The following is an 11,916-nucleotide window of genomic DNA, read 5'->3' as shown; positions in this document are numbered from 1 at the left end:
CAGTTTTAACTCCCTTAGTCTCCATTCACCAATTCCATTATCTTTTACCCCTTTGCCCCAGAACATCCATGCCGGACTCAAACTAGTATTAGGAGTTCTTCCTTTAAACAATTCAAATGGAGTTTTCATAGTAGACATCTGAGGTGAAAACCTATGCGCCAGAATACACTTTTGCAATTCCTCCTTCCAATCTAAACCATTAACCCTAGAAAATTGAATATTCTCCTTTATCACCATATTAAACCTTTCCATGGTTCCATTGGTCTCTGGGTGATAAACAGAAGATCTTTTATGTTGGATGCCATAAGATATCAAAAAATCTGACATCATACCAGAGCAAAACTGAGGACCATTATCTGACAACAGAGATTTCGGAAAACCCTCTCTTTTAAAAATTTCCTTTAAAAAATCAATGACACACGAAGAGGTTACCTCTGAAACAGAAGTGATCTCAACCCACCTTGAATAGAGATCAATCACAACTATCAAATAGGGGTTCGATGTTCACCTGAAAGTGGACCCACAATATCAATAGCTATATCCTCCCAAGGTCCATAAGGAAGATTGCGACAAATCATGGGAGCAGTACGAGAAACGAAGATTTTATCGCTTACTTTACAATGCAAACATTCCCTCACCTCCCTTTCAATTTCCAAATCCATCCCGGCCACCAAAAAGAACAACGAATCCTTTCCTTAGTTTTTACAATTCCCATATGACCTTGATGTGCCTCTTCAATCAACCTTTTCCTCAATGAACTCTGTGGAATTAACTTAGAACCCCTTAAAAGAACACCATTCTCCACAGACAACTCATTCTTGATTAAATGCCACACTTTAGATAAAACTTTGTCAAAATCAGAATTGCCTGTAACAGAAGCAATTACACATTTAATCTCACAATCTTTACTACACTCCTCCAACCATTCATCTTCAAGTATGACACCTGAGGTAACTTCACAAACATTTACCTCACTTTCACAGTCCATTTCCTCATAAATAACTTCATGAGAGTTATCAACAAGACGTGAAAGACAATCTGCAGATACATTCTCCACACCTGGTATATAGTCAATTTCAAAACAGAATTCTTGAAGACTAGTCACCCATCTTCTGATCCTTGAAAAAACATTATCCAAACCTTTCACCATGAAAATCTCTCTTAGAGGTTTATGATCAGTACAAACTTTAAATTTCTGACCCCACAGAAAATTCCTGAACTTCTTTAAAGCCCAAAATATGGCCAAGGCTTCTTTCTCAATGACCGAATAGTTCAGTTCGGCACCTCTCAAACTCCTTGAAGCACAAGCAATAAGCTTCTCTTGTCCATTCCTTCTTTGTTTCAAAATTGCCCCCAAATACTTGGAACTTGCATCTGTGATAACATATGTCTCTTCAAAAGGAACAAATGCTTGCAAATCTGGAGCGGCAACTAAATCTCTCTTGATGTCCTCAAACTCACTTTGACATACATCCGACCACTTAAATTCCTTGTTTTTTCCCAAAAGATCTCTTAATCCACCAGATTTACTAGCTAAATCTTTGATGAACTTTCCATACTATTCCACCATTCCAAGAAAAGAAACAACCTCCTCCTTATTCTTTGGTGATACCAGATTCTTAATAGTATCAACCAACTCTTTCTTAGGTGAAATACCAACCGCCGATATACAATGACGTAAATAATTCACCTCAGAGACAGAAAATTTACATTTCTCAAATTTTAAGGTCAAACCAGCATTTTCTAATCTTTTAAGAACCGTCCTTAAAATTCTATCATGCTCTTCTTGATTCACACCATAAATCAACAAGTCATCCTGATAGCTTTTTACATTTTTTATACTTTTCAAAATGGATGCCATAACACGTTGAAAAACCGACGCAGCAGACACCAGACCAAACGGCATTCTCTTATACTTGAAAGTGTTAGGGTCTGTGCAGTGCCAATAGGTTGTCCTTATTCCTCTCATTAATCAGTTTTATTTGGTCCCTTTCTTATTTTGATAGGTACATGATTGTTTTGTTTAATGACCTGGTCCCTTTCTTATTTTGATAGGTACATGATTGTTTTGTTTAATAACCTGCATTCTTGTTAATGTAAAATGCTCTGAAGGCCTGAGAATGAACCTGTCTCGCATTTACTGTTAGCAAGGCTTGTTTATTAATCTTCTGAATGTCTCCCAATTTGAGTGTGCCTCAGTTCCAGAAAAATCTGCCTAGGAGATCAGTTTTGCATATATCATGAAGCGCTGCACGTTTAAAACGAACTTCTCAGCAACGTGCAGCGCGCCTGGCCCCCACCCGCCTTGCTCCTATAAAAGTGCTCCTCACGCTGTGCCTGATGCTTGTGCTCGTCGCATCGGTGCAGCTTACCTGTTATCCTTCACTCGCTCCAGCATCCCTCCTTCCAACTCCGGTTTCTTCAGAAGTCATCAACCTTGGTTTCCCGGTCCGTCTCCAGACTCCGTCCTTTCACGTCCGGCTCCATAGCTTCCGGTTCCCAGTCGGAACTCTCTGCCTGCAACACCTTCCCTGGAAGTACTGAAAAGGAAATTAAAGACAAAAAGGTTAGCGCGCTAATGAAGGCATAAAGACACAAGTAAGTGAGACAAAACTTCTTGGAACTATTTCTTTTGGAATTCAACCGAACGCTGCAATAACTTATCTGTGCAATCAACAAGAAAGACATTTTGCAGGCATAAGTTCTTCAATTCAACTCCTTGGGAAATCGTTTTAACCTCAAAGAACAAAGCACATAAGAAACTCTTAAGACAGACTGAAGCCAAGTTTGTTAACCCTTTGTGCTCCACTTGCAGAGAAACTGATTTTGAGAACATTTTTACAGTGTTTCATTAGGCGCTAAGGAGATACAGCTCGTTTGACAAGCACCTTAGACGCTAAACTCTGGTGAACTTAGAACCAGAACAAGAGAGGTATTACTGATGATGATACATCGTTATTTTGTTTGCTCATTTAACCCATGACTGTTTGGTAATTGTTGTTTGCATTTTATATGTTATGTGATATTAGGTACACCAAACAGTTCCCAGAGAATCGCCTTAGACGCAAGCAAGGAACAGTGTTTCTCTCTCTCTGTTTATTATTTTCTCCACATTCCCCTTCCCTTGAATTCCTCTTCTTGGCCCACTGTCTTCACTTCAGTGGCGGCAGGAATAGGGGTTTGAGGGTGGGTCGAACAGTCTTCAGCTTCCCAGCAGAACCAACTGGATAAGCAGGTGGGTTGCATTGTGACAGAAGCACAAGCCTCCAACCAGGTTCTGCTGGAAAGATGAATACTGACGATGATATGGATGCTCTAAATGCTTCCGATTTAGCGCAGGCCTTACAGGAAGATCTATCGACTAATGAGTCCATGACTGCTGTCCTAGAGCACATGCAAAGAGAACTAGAGAAGTTAAGATTAGAAAATGATGCCTTAAAACAGGACTTAAAACGTTACAAACCACGATATACCTTGTGGGGGACGAATTTTACACCTTTTAATAAGAATCCTTTTGATGCTGGAGCAAGACCCAAAACAGTACCTTCCAGTTCCTCTCCTTTCGAGTTAACAGTTAATGTCCCAAATGCTGTACCCTTGGCTGCTCCAGAACGTTTTCATGGAGACAGCAATAAATTTCATGTGTTCCTAAACCAGTGTCAATTACATTTTGTGTGTAAACCTCAACAGTTCCCCTCTGATGCTACTAAGGTGGCTTTTGTGCTTTCCTATTTAGGTGGGACAGCAGCGAATTGGTCTATCGCTTATGTAGATAGGGATGATCCTATGTTGCATAATTGGAACCTTTTTAAAAGAACCATGACGCGTCTTTTTGCCAAACATACTTATATGCAGGCAAGTGACAATGAGTTATTGAACCTCAAACAAGGGAGTAAGGATTTGTTAACTTACCTTACTAGTTTTAACCGTCTCCTAACTGAAACTCAGTGGCCAGAGGAGAAACGTGTTTCTCTTTTCTACAAAGGCTTAAGAGATGATTTAAAAGATGCTCTCGCTCATATTGTAGATTTACCTGAGGAGTATTCTGATTTTGTGGATCTGGTGGTAAAACTAGATCACCGCTTAGGAGAACGTAAAGGTGATAAGGCTAGATTGGAATCACGATTAACTTTTCTGAAACATGAAAAGAAAGACACAGACACCAAGGTGCATGAATCAGAACCCATGCAAATTGGTACTCTCAAGGGTCCTTTAACAATTGAGGAAAAGGAAAGGAGAAGAAAACTACAACTCTGTTTATACTGCGGAAAGGCGGGACATTTCGCTAAGGAGTGTCCTATCAAACCAAAACCCCCTAAAAAGGTAACCGTAGTAAATACGCAATCTTTAGATACGGGAAACGAGTAAACTCGGCAAGGGCAGAGGTCACTTGTTCGAGAAGCTGTCCCTCTCAGACCTCACGTGTAGCAGCATATACTGTACCGCAGATCCCTAAACATTTTTTGATCCATGTCATTTTAATTGTTAGTGCACAAATTAGGTATACTCTACCTGTGCTCCTGGATTCTGGGGCTACAGGTAATTTTGTTGACAATACTTTGGCCACTAAATTAGACCTGCCCATTGTTCACAAAACACATCCAGAGACTGTTTGTGCAGTGGATGGGTCAGAATTAACCTCAGGTCTAATCACAAGACAAACTGAACTTATCACTATGGTTTGTCAAAATGGACATACCGAGACTCTTAGTTTTGATCTCATTGACACTCCCAACTTTGGTCTAATACTGGGAGCACCATGGCTAACCACACATAACCCCAAGATAGATTGGGTTTCTCGTACTGTAACCTTGGATTCCTCTTTTTGTCGGTCTCAGTGTCATCAAGAAGCAGGTCAAGACCCTTTGTCTGTAATACATTGCGCAAACATCATTAAAGAAGTCAGTGCTATCCCCTCTGAGTATTTAGAGTACAAAGATGTTTTTGACCCAGTAAAAGCCAGTGTTTTACCTCCACACCGGACCTATGATTGTCGAATAGATTTGATCCCGGGAGCTCCTTTGCCTAATAGCAGAGTGTATGCTCTCACAGAAGAAGAAACTAAATATCTAAGGACTTATTTGGATGACTTATTGCAATCAGGTTTTATACGACATTCTACCTCTCCTGTATCATCTCCACTTTTTTTTATACCGAAACTGGATGGGACCTTGCACGCGTGCATCGATTATAGGGGGCTCAACAAGGCGACAATTAAGAACAAATATCCTCTTCCACTAATACCGGTTCTATTAGATCAATTACGACATTCGACCATTTATACTAAATTAGATCTCCAAGGTGCCTACCATCTCATGAGAGTAAAAGAACATGATGAATGGAAAACTGCTTTTAAAACAAAATTCGGTCTATTCGAATATACAGTGATGCCATTTGGTTTATGTAACGCCCCTGCGGCTTTTCAGTTCTTTATCAATGAGGTGTTGCATAAATTCTTGGATGTTTGTGTCATTGTATATATTGATGATATTCTAATCTATTCAAGAAACCCAGAAGACCATACACAACATGTTAGAGCAGTCCTAGCCAAGTTGCAAGAACATCATTTGTTCGCCAAACTGGAAAAATGTACTTTTAATGCTTCTTCAGTAGATTTTCTGGGATACTGTTTGTCACCTCAGGGTATCACAATGGACTCAAAGAAAGTTAGTGCTATAAATGATTGGCCAGAACCCACTTTGTTAAAGGACGTGCAAAAATTCTTAGGTTTTGCCAACTTCTATAAGAGATTCATTTCCCATTTTGCTGACATTGTAACTCCTATAACCAAACTCTTGCAAAAGAATCAACACTTTTTATGGAATCATCAAGCTTCCCATGCTTTCACCCTTTTAAAACAAAAGTTTACTTCAGCTCCTGTGTTACAACATCCTGACCCAAATCTCCCATTTTATTTAGAAGCAGACGCCTCTCAAGTGGCTCTGGGAGGAGTTCTCTCACAGAGAAATCCTAAAGATGGTCAATTACACCCAATAGCTTATTATTCTAAAAAATTACTCCCAGCAGAAAGAAATTACACAGTGGCAGAAAGAGAGTTGTTAGCAATTAAGGTAGCGTTTTCAGAATGGCGACATCATTTAATGGGGGCTAAGTTTCCCGTTACCATTTTTAGTGACCACAAAAACGTACAATTCTTCAGTTCAATAAAAGCCTTGACTCCACGGCAAATGAGATGGCTAAACTTCTTTAGCACATTCGATTTTATCATAACGTATAGACCAGGTACACAACAAATACCGTCGGACGTCTTGTCTAGATACGGACACACTGAGGACACAAAGCAAGAAAAGAAAGCATCACCTATCATAGACCCTCAGAACATTGTAGCACCCTTACAACAAACAGATTTCATGAAACAATTGTATGAAGCCCATTTACAAATTCCTCCAAAAGACTGGTTAAAAGATCCAACTAATACAATCCATCAAGGATTTTTGTATCATGATTCCTTGTTACTTATACCAACTAGAGAATTACAAACACAACTGTTGACATGGCACCACGCAGCTCCTTTAGCAGGACATCCTGGTTGGCAAAAAACTTTAGAGAATGTTAGAAAGCATTTTTGGTGGTCAACTATCAGAACCGATGTAAAGCAATATGTAGAAACTTGTCCCGTTTGCGCTCGACAGAAAACATCACATCAGGCACCTGCCAGTTTACTAGTACCCATGCCACTTCCAAAAACCCCATGGCACACAATTAGTGTAGATTTTTTAGTTAATTTACCATTATCCCAGAAATATACCACAGTCCTTGTTATAGTGGCTTACTTGTCAAAAATGGCACACTTTATTCCTTTGACCAAATTGCCCACGGCAGCCGAATTTGCAACAATATTCCTAAAAGAAGTAGTACGTTTAAACGGTTTTCCAAGTAAAATCGTCTCAGACCGAGGTGGTCAGTTTAATTCTCGTTTTTGGAAAATACTCTGTCAGAAGTTGAAAGTTGAAGTGGCCTTGTCTTCTGCCTTTCACCCGGAAACAGATGGGCAAACTGAACGCCTTAATCAAACATTACTTCAGACTGTGAGATGTCTGTTAACCGAATACTCCAGTGATTGGTTAGAAGCCTTACCAGTTGCCGAATTTGTATACAATAATTCGGAACATTCAGCAAATCATTGTACCCCTTTCTTTTTTATGCAAGGGTTTCATCCGAGAGCCGTACCAATAGCAGTGGATGATTCCCTTCTCCCTAATGTAACAGAAAGGTGGACCCATTTGCTTGATATACAAGAAAAGGCAATTAAACATTTAGTTAAGTATAAAGAACAAATGAAAAAACAGGCAGATAAACATAGGACAGAGGCTCCCCTTTATAAACCTGGAGATAAGGTTTGGCTGTCCACCAAGAACCTAAACATAGAAGCGCCTAGGAAACTACAACCACGTTTTGTGTGTCCTTTTGAAATAACAGACATAGTCAATCCAGTAACGGTAAAATTGAACCTCCCAAAGTAGTATCCAGTCCACCCCACATTTCATGTCTCTTTAGTAAAGCCATATAATCCTAATACCCGCTCCGAGCCCCCACCACCACCTATTCCTATAAATGGGCATCTTGAATACGAAGTCCATAAAATCCTAGACGCTAAAAGAATCCGTGGACGTTTATTTTATTTAGTAGCATGGAAAGGATATGAAGACACAGAAAATTCATGGGAACCAGCAACCTTTGTACACGCCCCACGGTTACTTAGAACTTTTTACCTGCAAAATCCACACAAACCACGCTCTATACGAGGGGCTTTGAGGGGGGCGACTGTTAGGGTCTGTGCAGTGCCAAGAGGTTGTCCTTATTCCTCTCATTAATCAGTTTTATTTGGTCCCTTTCTTATTTTGATAGGTACATGATTGTTTTGTTTAATGACCTGGTCCCTTTCTTATTTTGATAGGTACATGATTGTTTTGTTTAATGACCTGCATTCTTGTTAATGTAAAATGCTCTGAAGGCCTGAGAATGAACCTGTCTCGCATTTACTGTTAGCAAGGCTTGTTTATTAATCTTCTGAATGTCTCCCAATTTGAGTGTGCCTCAGTTCCAGAAAAATCTGCCTAGGAGATCAGTTTTGCATATATAATGAAGCGCTGCACGAACTTCTCAGCAACGTGCAGCGCGCCTGGCCCCCACCCGCCTTGCTCCTATTAAAGTGCTCCTCACGCTGTGCCTGATGCTTGTGCTCATCGCATCGGTGCAGCTTACCTGTTATCCTTCACTCGCTCCAGCATCCCTCCTTCCAGCTCCGGTTTCTTCAGAAATCATCAATCTTGGTTTCCCGGTCCGTCTCCAGACTCCGTCCTTTCACGTCCGGCTCCATAGCTTCCGGTTCCCAGTCGGAACTCTCTGCCTGCAACACCTTCCCTGGAAGTACTGAAAAGGAAAATAAAGACAAAAAGGTTAGCGCGCTAACGAAGGCAGAAGCGCTGGGATGCCTATTGGTAACCAGGCGCTATACAAAACTCAGAATAATAATAAAGACACAAGTACGTGAGACAAAACTTCTTGGAACTATTTCTTTTGGAATTCAACCGAACGCTGCAATAACTTATCTGTGCAATCAACAAGAAAGACATTTTGCAGGCATAAGTTCTTCAATTCAACTCCTTGGGAAATCGTTTTAACCTCAAAGAACAAAGCACATAAGAAACTCTTAAGACAGACTGAAGCCAAGTTTGTTAACCCTTTGTGCTCCACTTGCAGAGAAACTGATTTTGAGAACATTTTTACAGTGTTTCATTAGGCGCTAAGGAGATACAGCTCGTTTGACAAGCACCTTAGACGCTAAACTCTGGTGAACTTAGAACCAGAACAAAAGAGGTATTAATGATGATGATACATCATTATTTTGTTTGCTCATTTAACCCATGACTGTTTGGTAATTGTTGTTTGCATTTTATATGTTATGTGATATTAGGTACACCAAACAGTTCCCAGAGAATCGCCTTAGACGCAAGCAAGGAACAGTGTTTCTCTCTCTCTGTTTATTATTTTCTCCACATTCCCCTTCCCTTGAATTCCTCTTCTTGGCCCACTGTCTTCACTTCAGTGGCGGCAGGAATAGGGGTTTGAGGGTGGGTCGAACAGTCTTCAGCTTCCCAGCAGAACTAACTGGATAAGCAGGTGGGTTGCATTGTGACAGAAAGCACCCATTGGAGTGATAAACGCTGTAAGATCTTGTGAATCCTGCGTCAATTCAATTTGATGATATGCCTGAGTTAAATCAAGCGTTGTAAAAATCCTAGCATCACCTAAAGATGATAATAATTCATCTATATTAGGCAAAAGGAATTTGCCCACGACAACTTCCTTATTGAGTGACCTCAAATCACAACATAATCTAATATCGCCATTGGGTTTGTTGGCGACAACAATTGGAGCCAACCATTCAGTTGCCTCAACAGAAGTAATTATATCTTGTTCCTGTAATTTTTTCAATTCTTGTTCAACTTTTTCCTGAACAGATATTGGAATCCTCCTAACCTTAGCAACCACAGGAACAGCATCCTTTCTTAACTTATACAATGCTTATAGCCTTTAAGACAGCCCAAAACAGATTGAAAGAGTTTGGGAAACTCCTCCATAAAAGAGTTATCTTTTGATACAATCTCCTGAATTTGAATCTGTGGATTAGAATTTGGATTAAGTATGACCCCCAAAAGATGTTGATGTGGCCACCCAATTAAACAATCACCAACTTTGGAAACATAAACCTTCCCAACAATAATTCTTTCCTTGAATTCAATGGTAGCACTGAAATAACCCATCATACTTATAGGGGCACCTCCGTAGTCTCCTGCACTTACATCCATTTTGATTAATTTGATTTTTTCCTTTAAACATTTCTCATAAAACTCTTTAGATACAATTGTTATACGTGCACAAGAGTCAAATTTCATTTCCAGTTCAATACCTTCAATCTTAACTAATCCAGTTGGATAATCCTTTTCTTCTTTGTCCTTCACTTGACATATAATTTCTTTGATTTCTTTAGTAACAATTTTTTTCTCCTTAGATTTGCTAAATTTTACAAAATGACCCTTTTTCCCACACCCATGACAGAGAAAAATCATCGCAGGACAAAACTTTGAATTTGCCTTATGACCAGATTTTCCACATCTATAACATGTTACAGCTGACAAGGAAGCCTCATCTTTACCTTTTTCATTTACCGAGGCCTTATTTTCTTTCACCTCCTTTATCTGTGAAACATCTTCTTTCACTTCTAACTTTTCTACCTTTTCCTCAGACCTCCCTTTGTCATGTTTCAATTCATCAACACATTTAATCATGTGTTCAACCCTCTTGGCTATACTTACAACTTCGTGAGCAACAGCAATTGTACAGAGTTCCCCACTTCCTCAAGAGGTGGTTCATCCTTGAGCCATAATTCGTCTCTAATTTTATCCTCTCTACATTTCAACACTAGCTGATCCCTCAAACGTTCCTCGTTGGCAGGACCAAACTTGCAAGTAGAAGATAATTTTCTCAAAGCAGTTAAGTATTCCTCAACTGACTCTTCTTTACCTTGTTCCCTTCTACCAAAATGATATCTCTCCATTATGGTACTTACACGAGGTAAATAATGCTTGTCAAGTTGTAACAAACAAACCTCGTATTCATCCAAACCCCTCTGTTCCTGATGAGACAAAGCAGGCACAATTTCTAGAACCACTTGCCCTTCCCCACCAAGACAATTCATTAATAAAGAATATTTTCTTTCCGCGTCTTTTGCGCCACATACTCTAGCATAATGCGCAAAAATATTTTTCCATTTACTCCATTTTATCTTTGGTTCACCAGGATCACTCAAAAAAAACGGAGGAGTTGTTACGTTCTGCATTTCTAAATTTAAATACAATTAGTAATTAATTGCGAAAATGCCTTTAAACTAGAATAAAATTATTATCTTCCTTAGCAAGTTGTTAGATATTACATACTAATACTCATAGCATAGACATATTTCTTCACCTTAAACGAAATGAAAACAAAGAATCTTAGTTCAAGAAGAAAACAAAATTAAAACGTAGTAATTTCCTTTTCCTTGAGTTACCACAACGATTTTCCTTCCTGGTTTGCTCAAATCCAAAAGTCTTCGTTACATTTTGTAGTAAGACTGCCACGCAAATGAATATGCACTCGCGTAAATTACACAAAAAGGTTCAGGCAGTTCAAAGGTGACGTTTCCTTGTGAGCACGAAGAGAAACTGCCGCTCGAAATCTCACGATGACTCATGCATGCCCTTCGAACTGCCGCTTGAGATCTCACGATGACTCATGCATGCCCTTCGCCGACTCCCGTTCCACGTTCTACAACGTCATCACTCTTAAAAAAATGCCGACGAAGGAAGAGCTCGTCTCGTAGATTTGCCGTTCAGCTCAAGAAGAAAACGGTAACAGAAACCAAAGTTTCTTATGCTTTTAACTCCACAGAATTTTCTTCCTCAGAATAACACAGTATTTTCACACCTTCGCTTTCATTCCTTCCCAATCCGAACTTATAAACAGCCACAGGAGAAGTCACAATTATGTTTTCTTAATGAAACTAAAATTATAAACCTCTCTTTGCACCTTTCTGCCGCTGGGGAAGGAATATGATTTTTCCTCACGACAAAATTATAGTAATCTTTCCTATATCCTTCAAAAGACTTCCTCTGATTTATCCAACTGCCGCTGGGGAAACCCTTTAATCTCCCATTTAAATTATCTGCCGCTGGGGAAGCTCAAAGTCAGTATAGGTAACAATAATGAGCGTCGTAATACTCTAACTCCTTATGTAGATTTAATTAAAGCCAATCTTCATTCCAATTTCACACAAAGTCTAAAAAAATAGCTCAACAAACATGTCAAACTACTTAGCTTGATGTTAGGGTGTTCTTCTATCCTTTCACTTCA

General features: G+C 39.5%; 1 long non-coding RNA gene across 1 annotated transcript; it reads right to left on the bottom strand.

Moving 5' to 3' along the window:
* Positions 1-2,415: 2,415 nt before the first annotated feature.
* Positions 2,416-8,279, bottom strand: LOC147698302 (uncharacterized). The gene is made up of 3 exons (XR_015299192.1): positions 8,227-8,279; positions 6,151-6,288; positions 2,416-2,540 (listed from the first exon to the last, which is right to left on the bottom strand). It is a non-coding gene; the product is annotated as an uncharacterized LOC147698302 (long non-coding RNA).
* Positions 8,280-11,916: the final 3,637 nt, after the last annotated feature.

Source organism: Lissotriton vulgaris, chromosome 8 (assembly GCF_964263255.1).
Source record: "Lissotriton vulgaris chromosome 8, aLisVul1.2, whole genome shotgun sequence".
Lineage (NCBI taxonomy): Eukaryota > Metazoa > Chordata > Amphibia > Caudata > Salamandridae > Lissotriton > Lissotriton vulgaris.
This window is presented reverse-complemented; position numbering and strand designations above follow the sequence as displayed.